Source organism: Ambystoma mexicanum, chromosome 11, assembly GCF_040938575.1.
Source record: "Ambystoma mexicanum isolate Mex_15411 chromosome 11, UKY_AmexF1_1, whole genome shotgun sequence".
Lineage (NCBI taxonomy): Eukaryota > Metazoa > Chordata > Amphibia > Caudata > Ambystomatidae > Ambystoma > Ambystoma mexicanum.
This window is the reverse complement of record NC_090934.1, coordinates 50,969,105-50,987,041: the sequence shown is the minus strand read 5'-3', so window position 1 is coordinate 50,987,041 and position 17,937 is coordinate 50,969,105.

Sequence of the window (17,937 nt, the reverse complement as noted above, 5' to 3'; positions counted from 1 at the left end):
CAAGACAGAACACCTACACATCTGAAGCCAACCAGATCCTAACACACCACCACACACTCACACTAAGATAACTACAACTGGTCCAGAACAACACCCTCTGGGCCGCCACAGGATTCTCAAAAAAGGATCACATATCTGACCTGAAAAGACAGGTCTAGTGGCTTCCCGTAAGAATCATCTTCAAAATCCTTTCCCTCATGCACAAATGCCTCCATGATCTGGCACCCCCCTACTTGGCCCAGCGCATAGCCATGCCAACATCCTCTAGGCCATCCAGACTAGCCTATACCAACTTGATCACCATGCCCAAAACACACAGAGTGTGTGCAGGGGGCTCCAGCTTCCCAGCCATTGCTGCCACCCACTGGAACACCTTACCTACGCACCTCAGGGGAATCGACTCATACCTAGTGTTCCGCAAAGCCATCAAAACTAGGCTATTTCTCTGAACTGTTAACTCCTAGCACTTACTCTATACACCCTGAAATATACCCAACTGTACTTTGTGACTTAGCACCTACTATGTAACCAAGAAACTTCATGTTGTAACCATAATCTTGCATATGTACACTTTAATGTAAAAGCGCCTCAATGTCTTTGGGCTGTAGTGCGCTCTACAAATGTAAAAAATAAAATAAATACATAAAATAAGATCCTGTTGCACACAAGACCAACTACACAATAAATCCTTAACCAGGACAGAATTCCTAAACAGCTGAAGCCAACCAGAACCAAACACACCACCACACACTCACACTAGGATCCTGTCACATGCAAAACCAACTCCACAATAAATCCTTCAACCAAGACAGAAAACCAAAACACCGAACGCCAACCACCACAGATGATAGAACCACATATCCCCAAAGGACACACCTAAAAGCAAGGAAAAGAAAGAAAAGCAACAAACTAGACACAGAACACATCAAAAACAAAGGTGTCTGCCAAAGAAGTCTGCTAAAGAAACAGCATGTCAGATCTTTCACAGAGACAATGGGCCTCAGTACGAGGTTGGAAGTAGCCATGGAGCTATTAGTTCCATGGCTGCCTCCAAAACCCTTCCGACTCCGCCCTGGTGAATGGAGTAATTACCGGTCCATTCTGAGGTCGGCGGGACCGGTAATTCCCCATTCACCAGGGCCATTCCCCATTCCCATTTGAGTGCCCCATAGGGCTCAATGGGAATGGGGAAGGCGCTAATAATGGTACCACACATTGCGGTACCGTTATTAGCTCTGAAGTCCCTTTGCGGGTCCCGTCCTTAACACCTGCAAAAACCAAGTGTTAAGGAAGGACCCGCAAAGGGAACTCGTAGTAGGGAGGTAAGGGATAACCGGCACTGGTGCCCTTACCGGTGCAGGTAATCGCTTACCTCCCACCTCGTAATGAGGCCCAATGGGTTGTTGATCAGACCCATTCCACGTAAAGGAAGTCAATAAAGTCATATGCATGCGATAGAAACAAACTAACGTGCACAACCGTTTTACACCACATTAACATTTCATCCCAAAAGTAATCAATCACCATACCCCATGTGCCTCAATAATACATTAATTGAATTGCATATCAAAACACTAGCTAAAAAGCCAGACCACAACCCAACCCAACAGAAGGCATACAGCATTGCTGGCTCACAGACCTGGCACAGGGACTACTAACATATGCATTTCAAATTCACACCATGCATTCTAATGCTGGCATCACACATAACCTCAGCATTCATTCCTTGTACAATATAATATTTGCATTTAGTACATGTCCCCAGTGATATGAGCAGGCCCATGTCAACCGTTTCAAATATCAAGTGTGATAATAAATACCTGTCATAAAAACAAAATATATATATAAACATATCCCCACAGGGTGTCCGTAAAAACAAAACACAGTATGCATTACTGAAATATTCAGATCAACATTAGCAATCCACATCATTAGCATTTATTTTCCAAAAAGAATGTCCCACCTGAAAAAAAAGCAAGATAACATTGGTCAGTGCTTTTCCATTACTGCAAAACCTGCAGCGATTAATACACACAGACACGTGAAGCCTGCAATGGTAATGGCTAGCAATGCTATGCAGGGTATAAAGCATGTAGGAGGGAGAGAGGTCAGGTAGAGGCATCCTTCATTCTGGTTCTCTGTCCTTTCTTGGTTTCTGACTTTCTTTATTTTACCCTTTTGTTTTCCTTTCCTATCTATTTCTTTCATTTGCAGAATTGGTTTTATTATACGCTGTTAATTGTTTGCCTAGATAGTCTATTTATGTGCTCACTTATGATGTTTGTATATCGTAATGTTGTAATACAAATTTAAACAGCTGAAAGTCCTACCTGACATCCCTGCAACACTGAGGGAACTCAGGCTTCCACTACTGTTAACATTCCATGGGCTTCATCTCCATTGAACACAATGAACATCTAAGAACACTGTCCATCCTGGCCTGGCTGCCCAGCCCACTCATAGCAAAAATATAGTAGCAGTAGTTGTCATTTGTAAAGTGCCTTTATCCCACTAGTATGGCCTCAAAGCGCTTGTCGGGGGAATGCCCTTGGGGGACCGAAGTCCAGGTTGTCAGAGTGTTTGAAATGCGTGTGTGCATTTGGCCAAAAGCAAGTTGGATGGGATGGCCGGGCCCCCGTTAACTACCCATGCTGAGCAGGCATGTGGGTGGGTGCTGTGAGGGGTCGAGCGAGTACACGAGTGCAGGATGCTTGTTACGTGTCCAGCTACACCGTGCTTTGTCATTTGACTTAGCTGTGATCTGATGGCAGAGATGTTGTGCATTGTTTTAGATTGGTGTATGGAGGTGGATGTGTGCGGGCTGTGGCCGTGCCTGCGGCTAGATTCCACCAAGGTGGTGCAAAGATAGCTACCCTAGAGCTCCAGTCGGAATTTTGCTTCGATGTGGCCATGGAATCTGATCGTCTAGATTGTTTGAGTAATACTTTGCCTCGCTCCGATTTCCTGGGGAGGCAAACAGGGTCATGGCCTAGGTGTTATGAAGGTGAGCGTGAAGACGGGAGGGTTTTGAGGGCCTTCCTGAAGAAGTGGTGGCCTTCTAAGTGGCAGATGCTGATTGGAAGGGAGTTCCAGAGAGTGGAGGCCAGGACGGAGGGATGACAGGGAGGAATACAGAGCCAGTTCGATGCTAGCGTGTCATTTTGTGTTTGTGAAATTCAGGGCCTGTCTTGTTGAGTGCACGGAAGCTAATGCACATGGCATTGAAGGTCACCTGTCAGCAGATAGGAAGCGAGTGGAGCACCCTGAGGGTGGGAGTGATGTGTTTGCTGGGGTAGTGGTCAAGGAGTAGTCTGGCTGCAAAGTTTGGATCCATTGGAGCTTTCTGATCTGATATGCAGGGGTGCCCAGATAGAGGCAATTGGAGTAGTCTAGGCGGGAGAGGTTGATAGCCAAAGTTTCAGTGACCGTTTGAGGGTAGGAGTGATGGGGGAAGATTTGTCTGAGGATGCTGGGGTGAAAGTGACATGTTCTCGATATAGCGTTGAACACTTTTGGTAATTCCATCTAGCACACAAGATGCTTCTAGCACCTTGAAGCATCTTGTGTGCTAGATGGAATTACCAAAAGTGATCTCAGACTCAAATAACCAGACAGACTGAACGAATATTGTAAAGTACTACTTTATTATTAGCATTAAAAAAGGTAGAGCAATCTAGCGAACACCAAACTGTATTACACACACCAACACTTTATCTCCTCTGCCGGCTTATGCAACAAAGCGACTGCCGCTGGATCTAACTCCTTTTGTGATTAAATTTGTTAATAAGTCACTGACATTTGGGACTGTTCCGGAGAGCTTAAAGCATTCTATTGTCTCCCTTTTATTGAAAAAGCCAACATTGGACTGAGAGATTCTCTAAAACTATCATCCTATTGCAGGGCTACCTTGGCCGGCCAAAGTCCTTGAAAAGGTGGTTACTGGCCAGCTGCAGGAATTTGTTGAACATGAATTCATTGTTGGACAAGTTTCAATCAGGGTTCAGACCAAAACATGAGACCGAAACGGCTCTCCTAGCTGTACAGGATGATTTGTTAAGGGGCGCAGACCAAGGCAAATTTTCTCTTTTGGTAATGTTGGATCTGTCCGCAGCCTTTGACACAGTGAATCACCATATCCTTCTTGAGCGATTGCAGGAAGTTGGAAGAGTTTCTGATATTGCATTAGGCTGGTTTATGTCTTTTTTGACAGATCGTCAACAACAGGTGAGATTGGGTGAGTTCCTGTCAGATTCCAATAGGTTGAATTGTGGAGTTCCACAGGGATCATACCTTTCCCCTCTTTTATTCAATTTGTATATTCGGCCCCTTTTGGAAACTCTGAGATGCCACGGGTTGAATATCCACTCTTACGTGGGCGATACCCAGGTCTTTATCAGAATTGCTAATTTTGAGGAAGCATTTAGCAGACTGGGGCAGTGCCTGGATGAAGTAAGCGGATGGATATCAAAAAACCATTTACAACTCAATGCAGCTAAGACCAAACTTATTTTATTCGAACATAGGCATTTGTTGACCGCAGATAAGAAATTGCCTATTGCAACGCCCCTAGGAAAAAGTCTAAAATTCTTTTCCCGGGTAAAGAACTTGGGTTGTGTATGGCAAGATGACCTTGTGTAATGCTTACCTCTGGTGCCCTGCAGGAGTGCCTGGACCGGACATTCCCAAAGCGTTGCCCCCACTGGATAACCTTGCTATGGTGGATACTCAAGCCACTCCTTCCCTCACTAGTCCGATTATGAACTAAAGCCAGAGTGAACATTGAGTTAAGGAGGGATCCGGTAGAACTCGAAGCCTCTGGTAAGATGTGCAAGGGGGTCTGGATGAAGTCCTTGGGGTAAGTAGGTGCATGTATTAATACGTGTCTCTCAGCTTTCCCCACACTTCCCCCTTATGTCTCCCTTAGGTATGCTGCCTGGCACGCAGGCGGTTGTGCTCACCGTGCTTAGATGAAGAATGAGGGCTGGAGGTGTCAGGTAAGCATCCGACTTCAGTTGCTTCACTGTGAGTAGTTGTCCAGGCCAGCTGTGACCCACTGGATGCTAAAGGTAAGAGTTTGTACAGCTCTGCTTTGTCTTCCTGGAGTTTTTAGCAGCTTGCGGCACGGTGCGCAGCGTGTTTCATATTGTTCGTTATTGTCTGGTGGCATGGTGCGCTTTAACAAGTCTCTTTCTCTCCTCCTTTCCACAGGTGTGGGTCTCATGAAATGCTGATCCGAATAGTCTCTGCGCGAAGAATGAGTGAAACGGCTGATCGCTTGTTCTGGTAAGTTCGTTCTAAATGGGAAACTCGGGTGGGAATTATCAGTAAAATTCAGACTCTTACTGTAGTTTTCTCTGTTTCAGGAGCTGTGATTGCTGCAGACCTCGATCGGCAACAATTCCAAGTGAGTATCAAGACGGCGGCTGATGGGGAGCTCGGACGATAAAGTCTTTGGGTACGTATGGCTGCAGGTAAGTTTGGGAGTGCACCGGTAAGCTACAGTGTCTGCAGTAAGCATTACACTGCTCTTGCAGGTAGCAGAAGAAACTCTAAGAACAGGGTGTGGTCCGCTGCGTGGTTTTATAGCCTCAAGCCGCACACTGTTAACACTAGACCACCGGGGATCTCAGGCCATGTTGGCGTGGGTCAAAGCAGGTCCTAATAAATGCCTGCACCAGCCAGCCACCCTGCATGTCCATCTTCTTCCTATGCTGACATAGGAGGGTGTGCCTTGTTTCACTATGCATATGCTCGGTGTTCTCACTGGGATCGTGACACCTTGGCATTGAAGGTCAGGTGGGAGCAATTTCTCAGGTGGTGCATTTCATTCTGAGACTCCTACGCCAGGCACTCCCTTACATTCTTATAGAAGATCATGCATATGTGGTTGGCGCACTGACCAGTGCTCATTTGGATTACTGCAATAGTCAACTGCAAAGACCACAGAATGCGGCTGTGATAATGATATTTAAGTTGGGCAGAACTGCTCATGTGTCGTCATTTCGCTGTGGTTTACATTGGCTCTCAATAGAAGATTGCTTAATGCTTAAAGAAGCCTGCATCATCTTAAATGTGTAAATGGTTTTACCCCTCTATATTTGAGGGATCTGTTTCATCCATACCAACCTGTGAGACAGCAGCCCTCTAGTGATTGTCACCTCTTGTTTATTCCCCAATCAGCATATAAATCACAAGGTGACAGAAGATTCTCTATCTTTGGTCCAAAATTGTGGAACTCGCTGCCATTAGAAATTAGGACCCTTGGATCACTCTATCAGTTCCGTCGAACATTGAAGACTTTTTTGTTTAGAATATCTCTACATTTACTGCAGTTCTCATATGAATTTAGCTCTGTACCAATCCTGTATTCATCTGTGCCGCTATACGGGTCAATCCGTTCTGTGCGCGTTTTAAATTCTAAAAGACAAATACAAATACAAATACTCAAATTTGATAATACAAAGGTGTTATATCTCGCTATATATATCAGCTGTCACATCATCCTATGTGGCAAACTGTAGAACCTATTGAAGGGAGGGTTTCCTTGAGGGAGCCTATGTACCCATACCTCATATAAGCATTAGTAATACTATTGGATTGCCCATATCTAGTAGGCACGCCTTGAACCACCTCTAAATACATATAATACAGTTAAATCAGTATAAAAGCAGCAGGTTGGTCTTTGCAACACTGTCAACCGCAAAAAACATTGCCAACCGCAGGGTGAGGGTACCAGGGTAAACCAGCTAGGTACACACAACCTAGAGCCACACAGAGGAAAACTCACACTTCTCAACATGATTGCCAACTCGGTGGAAATACTACAACAACAAATACACGGGAAAACCATAAAAGTTGAGCATAGAAACGCAGAGAGAAATAGGTAAAAAAACAATCAAAAATTAAAAACCTGCTATCCCAACCCTACAACCTCAATTTTCTGAATAAACCTCTCATACAGAAACTCAGACGAAGACCTCTTTGTACAGCAATCCTCATGCACTTCACCACACTGCAACAACAGACTAACAACACATAATCTGGCACAACAGCACATGGGATTTTTGGCACCAACCCAAAAACTGCACTTAAACTCAGCAAACAGTGCAAACCGAACTGATATGGCCACCAGGACATCACAACTCTCACTTTCCTATTCCCACTGCACCCTACTAATCACCCTACTAATCCCCTTTCCCTTCCCTTTCCCTTTTTTCACAATCTCCTTTTCAGATCCATCAGAGCACCTGAGGACCATGGCAGTGGTGATGGTGTGCGGTACAAATACCTTTAACATTAAAATTAACATTAACATTAACATTAACATAGCATGTTGCTACATAGACCCTGTCATTGGTTGGCATGCTTTCGCAATCGTGAACTTTCGGCTCGTTAGCATCATGTAAGAAAAATGAAACTCTGGTGCAGAGAGCAACGTCAGACTACTACCTACTTGCCCAATTAGTCCATCATCTCTCATTAGTCAGGCCCCAAGCTAAAGCTTCTTTATAGTTGAACTTGCAGCCTGTTCTGTTCTGGGATTTTTAATGGAGTGTAAGTACAACCATTATCTTTGTCTGAATCTTTAATGAATAGCCCTTGTATTTGACTTCTCAATCGTGTGTAAGGAGACCGTGATTTTGTCCATTTTGACCTTTTATTTACTGCTATTTGATTTAATTAAGCTGGGTGCCGTTACTGCTCCTGGCCTCTGGAGACTTGCTCACTCTAACTTGCATATGCTTCTTGCATCTTTAACTGTCCAATGCTTGGAACTTGCAGATGTTTTCTTCTTTGCTTAATCTAAGAGCAAATATGTCTTCATGCATGGCTTATCCTCATGACTCCCTTTGGGCTTTGCAATTATTCCTTGATGTGGCATCCTTCATCCCAAGCCAATAGACTCCTCTTTGTTCTTCACACAAAACTGTTTTTCCAGCATCTCCTGACTCTGCAGTCCTGGTCTGTTTCGGAGGTAGCTCGATTGGTTTCAACACAAGTGCAATGTCCATATTTTCATCATGGCCACCTTAGCCACGTTATGTTTTCTTCTATATGTCTCAACTACATTGCGTGTCTGCGTATATACATTTACTTCATCTCTACTCACTTATTTCTTTGGTGCATAGATTTTTTCGTTCGCTATTACATGTTTCTCTTGTTACTCCAGTTACACTTTTATTTTTTAAGTATTTGCGTATTGTTATAGTGTGTCTTCGTGGCTTTCCATCGTAACGTCACTGTGCTCTTGTACGATTGAATTTATAGCTCCATGATGTACAATGGTGTGTGCAGACATCCATCCACCCTTTCAGTGCAAGGGTACATTTGATATGGTTGTCTAATTGCATATTGTCTCTCATACATTTGATGTGGTATTGGGTCTTCTTCTGCTGTTCCAATATGATGGAGGTGAAGGGACGGGAGCTAGGGATGGCATATCTACCTGATCATCTACAGCGTTGATGTGGTTAGAGAGTGTTAGCTTAGAGTCCAGAGTGCATCCCAGGTTCTTTACTATGCTGGATGCTGCAGGTGGGGAGCCTACGGAGGATAGCCAGGGAGTAGGTTGGGGGAAGAGTGCTATATTTGCACAAATCAGGATTTTGGTTTTACCAAGATTAAGGAGAAGGTGATTATTCGTCAACCAATGGTTGATTTCTGTGAGGCAATAGGTGAGGTCAGGTTGTGGAGAGACCAGGGTTTTCAGAATCTTGAAAATTATCTGCATGTCATTGGCGTAGTTGTAGCGGGTAAGGTCATGTGAGTGGATGAGTGCAATGAGGGGGATTAGTATTACAAAGCCGAAAGGATGATTCTTGAGCAGCAGGGTACTTCATGTTGTTTATTGTGTTACAGGAAATCAGGTTTCCTCAAACTATTAGGTGTCAATAATCAATGAGCTATGATATTATGGAAGAACCCACTGGCTCCCACCACCCAGGCAACATCTCCATCAACTGCCTAGGTAAGAACACCAAGCAACAGAAACATTCTTCTCAGTCACACAGTCACACAGCGTTCTGCAATGCCATTCCATGCTGACATCATCACTCAGGTGAAGCATGCATACAGGGATCAAAGCTAGTGTTTATTTTTTCGCAAGAGCAATGCAAGGGACCAGTAAGTGGTTTGCGAGAATACCTAGCACATAACAAGCAAAATTTCCAAACTACTTGATTATGCAAAGACACAGTTCCCAATTCATACCTAATCATTGGTAAAGGAGCACATTTGGGGAGCTTTAAAACAACCTTCCAAAAACTGGATTCAAGATGATCCCAAAACGCTCTCTCCTTGGGAGTTCTTGTTTCGGCTCCATAACTTATGATGAGGACTGTTTTTGTTAGTAAAACCTTAGGACATGGTTTAGCGTGAATTTCCCATATCTATACAGTAGTATGTTTGCTTGAGATGTTAAAGAGCGAACTTTCGCAACTAAGAGTGCCGAATAGATTTGTTAATTTTGCCAACTTGTAAATGGAAGACCCAAGTATTTATATTGAGTGACTTTGGCTACCTCCTGATATTGTAATGTCCACTTATAGCTAGACAACTTCTTTTTGACATTAGGAATACAAGTTACCACTTGAGTCTTAGTAAGATTAATAGTAAGATGATTTTCACTCACATAAATTCGAAGTTTGTCCAACAAATTTTGTAACCCACCAGGAGAGCATGACAATAGAACAAGATCATCTGCATATAAGAGCCAGATGATTTTCTGTGTGCCCAGTTTAGGTGCATCAGAGATGATATCTTCAAAATTGGAACCCAAATCAAGTAGGAACAGATTGAATATTGTTGAGGCCAGGATACACCCCTGTTTAAGTCCTCGATAAGTTGGAATCGAGGCAGACAGCATTCCATCCAGGGACAATCTAACTTGGAGTGGCGTGTCTGTATGCAATAATTTAATGATGGCAAGTAAGGATCTAGGACAACCATATTGCTCTAACTTCTTAAACAGCAACTGGTGGTCAACAGAGTCAAAAGCATTGCTGAAATAGACAAACGCTATGTATAGGTTTTGCCCACATTCAGCATACTTGCTCTTAATCAGGTTAAGAAGGAGCATATTAGGGGAAGGTCCCAGACCCGAGACAAAACCTGCCTGAAAAGGGTCTTGTTTACCTGCGAGCTTTGTTCATTCATTCAAATGTTGTAACACAATCCGACTGTATAGTTTTCCTGGAGCATCTAGCAAAGCAATTGGTCTGTAGCTTTGTGGTAAACTACTGTCACCCTTTTTAAACAAGGAGATAATAATTGAATGCTTCCAGGAATTGGGAATTGTCTGCGTAATATTGATGTTTTGAAAGATTTGGTACAATATCTCAGTCCACAGATCGATGCAACTAGATTCAAAACAATTGCTAGACCCGCAAAGCCACTAGATTCAAAACATTTGCTAGACTCACAATGCAACTAGATTCAAAACAATTGCTAGACCCACCATGCAACTAGATTCAAAACATTTGCTAGACCTGCAATGCCACTAGACTCAAAACATTTGCTAGACCCACAATGCAACTAGATTCAAAACAATTGCTAGACCCACAATGAAACTAGATTCAAAACATTTGCTAGACCTGCAATGCCACTAGACTCATAACATCTGCTAGACCCACAATGCAACTAGATTTAAAACATTTGCTAGATGCACAATGCCACTAGATTGAAAACATTAACTACAGTTAGGATTGAGGGTCGGTTCCCAGTATGCTCTTGGTGCTACTACAAACAGAAGACGGGTTATCTTCAACTATTAGGGAGTGGTGCAGAGACTATAATGGGATTGTGGTGAAGAATGGAATAAATGGACAGTGTACAGGAAATTGTGTGACAGACCTCCAGGCAACTAGGCATGGAATAAATGCATCCCTCTAGGGATAAGAGCTTGGGAATACCTTTTGTGAGGGTAACAAAGTTTTTACTTCCAAAAAGAAAAATATATGTCAGCAGGAGCATTCATGCCCTGCTGCCACGGAGCACACTGATCAGTTCAAGGCAAACAACGCATTTTAAGGCACAACAACATCACGCATGATGAAAACAATATATTGTGTCATTTCTTCATTATTATTGGTGGGTCCCTTATGTACATACGGTCGACCCCTCATAGACCATCCAATGATTGGCTGGTGTTGCGTGTGTCGAACTACTGCCACGTGGACCTTGGCAGCGATAAGTTCACACACTAGTAACTCAATTGGTTCATTAGATGAATAGACCTTTCTTTTCACATTTCGACCATGTGATGTGTACCTGGTAATTTAGACATCAGTGCAGTGGACACTCTCGAGGCCAAGATAGCCCTAAAATATGTGAGACGCTTAGCTTGATCTCAGACGCTCTTGTGCCCGTGCCATGCCTCTCCTTCATTGGCCTAAATGTGTTATTCTCACCCTGCACACCTCACAGTACAAATCACTGGACATGGTTTTTGGACTCCCCCCTTGACATTTGCCCTCTCCTGGGGTTGCATGGTGCAGGCACACCATTCAATCATCATTTGGGGGATTTAGGGCTCAGGATGGGGGACCTCTGGTAGTTCAAAAAGAATGGTTGGGGGGTTGTGGACGTGGGTGTTCTAAATCTCCGGACATGGTTTTTGGACTCCCCTCTTGACATTTGCCCTCTCCTGGGGTTCCATGGTGCAGGCACACTACTCAATCATAATTTGAGGGATTTAGGGCTCAGGATGGGGGGCCTCTGGTAGTTCAAAAAGAATGGTTGGGGGGTTGTGGACGTGGTTGTTCTAAATCTGGTAACCATGTTTTGGCAGCTTCAGACCTCTGCCCTGCTTCTCATGAGATTGTCCTTCGGAGCCAGGTACACCCTCCCTGAGCTCCGCTGCTCACACTCCTTTCGACTAACAAGGGCCTGGAGTGTGCACAATGGATGGTTGTATCTTCTGGGCAGAATCGTACCTGCATCCCCAAAAATGATAAGATTAGCCAGTTATAAGAAGTGCAGTTTAAGAAATTTAGCCTAGCAGGGTTCACAGTGAGGAGCTATACGCCATAGGGAGACAAATTTAAGCAACTTTGAAATGTGCTTGTGACACTATATATGGCACTATGGATATTGAAGGCGAAGTCTCTTACCTTGGTGTTGTTGCAGCTTCTTAGGCTTGGCTACTGCTCTCATGGGCAAACAGCGGTATCAGGGAATGGGAGCTGCCCAATGGAGCTGCCCTTTGCCTTCTGGCCCTATGCCGGCTCCCTGGGCAAGGCTGCCCTAGGTGGTTTCCTGAAATATAGCTCTTCTGGTCACGTGACCCACCAGGCACCAATCACACTCGATGAGCAGGCAGGGGGAGTGGGGAATGCGGATCCAGGGCGAGGGCGGAGGGGGAAGGAAGATGGATGCAGGCAGGCAGCATCAGATCAGGAAATTGTGCGGGGACAAGGGCAAAGCCAATAAAAGCTACTGTAGGTCAGAGAACATACCTGAGGGATTGCTGGCATGCAAATAGACTGGATAGGGTGGTCGCCAGGCACAAAACCTGGCTTCTGATGCAGCCAGAGCTCTTCTGGTCATGTGACCTCACCAGGCACCTATCACACTGGATGGGCCAGCAGAGGGAAATCAGGAAGTCAGGAACATAGGCTTCATTTTTTAGACCAAAATATTGCTGTTCACCCAGATAATACAAAATGAAAGCGGATAGTCCACATTTAAAGAATCATCGGCCCCAGGAATCAGAGCTAAACAATCTAATGGCAAAAGAAATCCCAAAATAGGAACAATAAGTAAACATGTTCAAATTGACCACACATAGAACAACATCCATTAGTGCAAAACCAAAATGAATTTGAAAGAAATCAGCAAATATATTGAATTTATGAATATCGGGAACCATTATTCTCATATTCCTACAATAAGAGCTTTAATGGGACATCTTAAACATATAATACTACATATGCATGATGCAAGACATCTACATTACACACATGCAAGAAGCAAATAGGTATCGGTGCAGGAGCACCTGGGGAGTACCAATTGTTGGACTGGATTACCACAATAACTGATTTCAAGCACAAGTTACTGGGCAGACTCAAAGAATATGGCAAAACACTACTTTATATTCATTTCAATAAAGTAGGGAAATCTGGCAAGAACGCAGCTCACACACTGTCGAATACATTTCAGTTATAGAAAGCCTTTATACCTCAATGTACGTTAGCTATGATGTCATCCTATGTGGCAAAGGTATACACGCATTTCGTCGAATGATTTTACATCATGGGACTTTTCATCGCCAACCCTTTCATCGCCAAAAAAATTTTTTTTTAAAACTTTTTTATGGGGGAGTGTTTGGTGCGGTTTGGGGTATGATTATTTAAGTAAGGGGGTTTTGGGGGGGCGAAGCCCCCCCATAAATAAAAAAAAAGAAGTTTTTGGCGATGAAAGGGTGGCGATGAAAAGTTCCACGATGTAAAATCATTCGGCGAAATAACGTAGAACCGTGGCAAATAGTAAAAACCTATCTGGCGGAGGGATAGTTTACAGGAACATGTATACCTATAACTTATTTAGGTCTTATTAACATCATTGGCTGCCCCTTATCACGTAGGCATGCCTGGAACAACCTCTAACTAAGTATAATACAGATAATAGCAGAATGATAGCAGTGGATTGGCTTCTGCAACAATGTACAGTCCACCATAGGCCATCCTGATTGGTTGGCATTCTCTCCCAAACTTGGACATTCGGCTTGTTAGCGGTATGTAAGCAAAATGAAACCCAGGTGCAGGGAACAACCTCAGACAGCTGCCCACTTGGCCAATTAGCCTACCATCTCTCTTCAGTTAAGTCCTAAGCCATGTCCTCTTCCTTGTAGTTGACCTTGCTGACTGTTCTCTTCCTGAGAACTTTAAAGGGAGTGAAGGTACATTACTATCTTCATCTGGAGCGTTATGAACAGGCCTTGTTTTCTGGTCTTGCACCACGTGTGAGGAGACCATAATTTCTCCATTCTGTCCTTTTATTTAGTGCTATTTGATTCAATTATAATGGTGCTATTACTCTCATTTGCCTCTGGAGATTTGGTTGCTCCATCTTGCATATGCTTTCTGCATCTTTGATTGTCCAATATTTGACATTCGCAAATGCTTACTCCTTGGCTGAATCTAAGAGAAATATGTGCCATGTACATGGCTTCACCTCTTCGACTCCTATTGTGCCTTGTAGTTGCTTCTTGCTGAGGCATCCTTGGTCCTGCGCCAAACAAATGTTCTTTGTTCTTGCACAAACGTGTATTTCAGTGCCTGTCAGCTCTGCAGCCTTGATCTCTCTCCTCAGGGTTTCAGCTTACCAACATACGCAACCGATGTCAATCTTCTCATCATGGATGCTTTACCCGTGCGTTATTTCCTATGTTTAGCAACCTTCTATATGTCTTATCTACCTTGTGTTTCTGTGCATGTACATCTACTACATCTCTTCTTATCATCTCAGTGTATACGTTTTCTTCATATTCGCTTATTCGTTCACTTTGTCACTTCAGCCACATCTTCATTCTTTCAGTATTCATATATCGTTGCTGTTCACCCTCGTGTCTTCTCTTCATGACGTCACTTTGCGCATGTCAGACTTCGCTTATAGTTCTTCTACATCTGATGGTGATTGCAGAATTCCTTCTACCACTTCAGTTCAAGGGTATATTCGATAAGGATGTCTGAGCGCATAACGTCTCTCCGATCTTCGATGTGGTATTAGCATGATATCAGGTGGAATGCACAGTGCTCTCTTGCTTTTCTTCCAATATGAACGAAGTGAGGGGTTGGGCTTCATGAGTGACGTGTACATCTGATTCTCTACATATATTTCATGTGTTCTGAAAAATTAATAACCAGAGCCACTGTCAGTAATCAATGCAGGATCCATTGTGATCGAAAGTATGGGGCACACATGTGAACGTCTCCAATAATGAAAACTATCAGTACTCTTCTTATGAAGTCCAGTACCCAGTGCAAACATAAACAATTCAGGGAGCGAAAACAGGAACATCTTTGATGCATGGTGGGAAACGTAGTCCAGCACACAGACCAAGCATAACCGAGGCAATGAGAAAAAACCTGGACATGTTTGATGCCTGCCGGGGTTCGAAGCCCAGCTGCTACCAGGGCATAACCCAGCAAGGGGGAGAGTGGCTGAAAAAGTGGGGATCAGAAATTCAGTAACCAACACGAATCAAACAGAGACAGCAGGATGACGCTCAACCTACGTTCTATGCATTGGCAGCATTGGCAGCCAAAGACACCTACCCATCCAAAGTCTAATTGCGGGGTAACCGAAAGATCGACCTTTAATCATTGAGTAGAGCTTGTGATACGAAGGTCAAAGAATAGGAAGATTTAAGGAGAAAGAAGAGAAGGAGTGACTCACTTTTTAGATGCAGGGATAGTCCAATCTCCAGCCAAGCCTTACGAACATTGAAATAAATAATGTGTTGCATGCTGGGACATGAAGACCAATGAAAATCCCATTTTGTGAGAAACTGGAAAATAAACATTGATGGGAAAGGGAGTTCAAACATCAATTCTAGGACAGAACAGACAATGGCCACACCAATAGTTTTGTCTTTTAAGTAGTCATGTGATAGGCATTTGTCAGGCACTGCCATCATGGTGCTACCTGGCCATAAGATACCAACACCTAGAAAATAGCGTGATTACCTTGTCGTATGTTGTCAGTGCCTGGCAAATCTTTATCTGGTGACTATACAGAAGCAAAAAATGTTGCCTTTGAGATTACTTCTTTTTAACAAAAAATTCAATGCAAGGAACAAATGTGAGGGCAGACTTATTGCTTAACAGTCAAATGGCTGATGGGGCACTTGTTTAAACAAATAAAAGAGGTGATGCTGGAAGGTTTAGAATTCATTTTAAGCACTGGCACTTGTTTCAGACATTTTATTATGCTAGTAGCTGGTCTGCAATTACCTTTAAGAAGACCACTTTGAAGTGACAATGGCAATCTGGTAAAAGCCCAAAGTTTGATGTTACTGCATGATACTGCTAGCTCATAGAGATACCCACAGGGCGTGACTTTGGTGTGGAGGGGCCATAGGGATTATCACAGCCATGGGCGGCGACTCGGTGGGTAACTAGCCATACAGCACCCACAGGCTGTGTGCCCATCCTTACATCCCATGTTCACCCTCTCTTTACTCCTATGCCAATCGTTTTGTTATAGGTGATGCGCCCACAACTAAAAAGAAATTCATTCATTTAGAGATGTTTTTTTCTCCATATGTCGCAAGACTGAAAAAGCAATTAAAATTTAGAAGCCAAGACTGCTAGAGGAATTTAATTATTGGTTGACTGCTTACAAAGGACTGGGCGAAAATCTTCTGTTCCGAGGGTATGAAAGGCCGACAGAAAACTCAAACATGTCTTTCAACTGTACAGCAAGTATATTTCTTTCAAGTCTGTGCAACGGCTGGAGAGAGGACTGAACTGTTGGCTGTGAACTCATGAAAGAGAGAAATAATTAGTTGTGCCAAGTGTCTGAAAAAATGACAGACACTCAATAATTTGCTCCAACTCTGTGACGAGCCTGAGAAAGGAATTAAATCATTGGTGTTAATTCTAGGAATGACTCATGGAGCAATGGAACCAGTCTCTGCAAGCAACCTTAAGATTGAGACGGAGTGCATGTGATACAAATGAAGGATGCTATGAGAACAGAGCCAACGATCCCAGTCAACCCACAAGGTCAAGAAGTAGTGAGAAAGCGAGAAGGGACTCCACGGCCGAAACCAAGGATTGCAAAAGAGGGAAGGGACTTTACAGATGACATCAAGAATCAGTGAGAAAGAGAGAAACCACTCTACAACATTAAGAAGGACTAAGAAAGGGAGAAGGGACTTTACAGACGTGGTCAAGGATTTAAAAAGAGAGAAGGGACTCCACGGACAAGATCAAGAAGGACTGAGAAAGAGAAAAGCGACTCTACAATGTGAAGAAAGACTGAGAAAGGGGGAAGGGACTCTACAGGCGAGGTCAAGGATTGGAAAAGAGAGAAGTGAGTCTACGGACGAGGTCAAGATGGACAGAGAAAGAGAGTAGCGACTTTACAATATGAAGCAGGACTAAGAACGGGAGAAGGGACTCTACAGATGAGGTCAAAACTTGAGAAAGAAAAAAGGGACTCCACAGACAAGATCACGAAGGACTGAGGAAGAGAGAAGAGACTCTAAAGACAAGGGGAGGAAGGACTGAGAAAGGGAGAAGTGAGTCTACGGACGAGGTCAGTAAGGACTGAGAAACAGAGAAGTGACTCTACAGGCGAGGTCAAGGATTGGGAAAGAGAGAAGTGACTCTACGGACGAGGTCAAGAAGGACAGAGAAAGAGAGAAGCGACTTTACAATGTGAAGAAGGACTAAGAATGGGAGAAGGGACTCTACAGACGAGGTCAAAGATTGAGAAAGAAAAAAAGGACTCCACAGACAAGATCAAGAAGGACTGAGGAAGAGAGAAGAGACTCAACAGACAAGGTGAGGAAGGACTGAGAAAGAGAGAAGTGACTCTACGGACGAGATCGAGAAGGACTGAGAAAGAGAGAAGTGACTCTACAATGTGAAGAAGGACTGAGAAAGGGAGAAGGGAGTCTACAGGTGAGGTCAAGGATTGGGAAAGAGAGAAGCGACTCTACGGACGAGGTCAAGAAGGACAGAGAAAGAGAGAAGTGACTTTACAAGGTGAAGAAGGACTAAGAACGGGAGAAGGGACTCTACAGACGAGGTCAAAGAGATGAGAAAGAAAAAAGGGACTCCACGGACAAGATCAAGAAGGACTGAGGAAGAGAGAAGAGACTCTACAGACAAGGGGAGGAAGGACTGAGAAAGGGAGAAGTGACTCGTACGTACAAGGTCAAGAAGGACTGAGAAAGAGAGAAGTGACTCTACAGGCAAGGTCAAGGAT